Raw genomic sequence first — 1,448 nt, forward strand, 5'->3', positions numbered from 1 at the left:
TAGGGCCAGAATTCTGCCCTTTTATCTTGAATGTGGAGAGCATGCATGCCTTGTGTAAAGATTAGAATTCTCCAACTCTGGCAGCTGTGTTCTCTCTGTGCTGTGTGGCTGGAAAAGACCTTAATGCCTACTTGTGGGAAGATTATCTTTTGAAAAACATGGATTTTGAAGTCAGACAGATTTGCAAGTCTAAATTTCCTGTAAAAGGGGGATAGACAGCTTTTCCTCAGCTGCTGCTAACGTGCTCCATTCTTCTAAGGAAGCTACGGCCAGAATAGGGTGAGGCCCTCACTTCACCCTGTGACTAGCACAGCTCCTGGCAGCACCCACTCAGCACCCACCTGCACCATGGCCTCGGTCTGGGAGCTTGCCTGCTTCTACTCAGCCCTCATCCTGCACAACGATGAGGTGACGGGTCACGGAGGATAAGATCAATGCCCTCATTAAAGCAGCGGTTGTAAATGTTGAACCTTTCTGGCTGGGCTTGTTTGCAAAGGCTTTGGCCAATGTCAACATCAGGAGTCTCACCTGCAGTGTATGGGCTGGTGGACCTGCCCCAGCAGCTGGCGCTCCACTAGCAGGAGGCTCAGGCTGAGGAGAAGAAAGTGGAAGCACAGAAAGAAGAATCCGAGGAATCTGATGATGACACGGGCTTTTTGACTAAACTTCTTCTGTTATCTGTTCAATAAAAAGCTGAACTCTTAAAACCAAAGAGGGTGTGGATAACAAAATAACAGCTCCCTCAGTTTACAGGTCACATCCCTGTACCACCCCACCCACTAACACACCCAGTCTAAGTCAGATTTCTTTGTTTTAAAATTTCTTCTAATTTTGTTCCTTTTATTCAGAATATTTCAGAATAAACTCCAAACCTTTGGAGTTTGGGGATGATCTGTTAATCTCTTTCCATCAATGTAAACTCCACAAGAACAGACACAGTGCCTGATTTAGCTGACCATTACTTTCCCAGCTTCTAGCATTGGCCCAGCTCCTCAGATATTTGTTCCATGGAAGAATACCTCATAAAATTGGTGGATAAGGAGAAGAGATAAAGCATATAAAGCATTATATAAATACTATACAGCATATGTGTGTATATTTATGTATACACATATATATATAATCATTATATACAGCACGTGGTAGGTATTCCATGACTGTTAACATCATCATCATATTATTATTTACTCTTTCTTTTGCTTGAAACCTGAACTGAAAAGGACCCTCTTTTGGGGCGTCTGGATGGCTCAGTTTGTTAAGTTTCCAACTTCGGCTCAGGTCATGATCTCACAGCTCATGAGTTTAATCCCCACATCGGGTTCTGTGCTGACAACTCAGAGCCTGGAGACTGCTTCAGATTCTATGTCTCCCTCTCTCTCTGCCGCTCCCCTGCTCACACTCTCTCTCTCAAAAATAAGTAGACATAAAAAAAAAGGACCCTGTTTCTT

General features: G+C 43.8%; 1 pseudogene; it reads left to right on the forward strand.

The window, feature by feature from the left end:
* Nucleotides 1-348: 348 nt before the first annotated feature.
* LOC122476860 lies at nt 349-707 on the forward strand (annotated as a pseudogene).
* The last annotated feature ends 741 nt before the right edge of the window (nt 708-1,448 follow it).

Source organism: Prionailurus bengalensis, chromosome B1, assembly GCF_016509475.1.
Source record: "Prionailurus bengalensis isolate Pbe53 chromosome B1, Fcat_Pben_1.1_paternal_pri, whole genome shotgun sequence".
Lineage (NCBI taxonomy): Eukaryota > Metazoa > Chordata > Mammalia > Carnivora > Felidae > Prionailurus > Prionailurus bengalensis.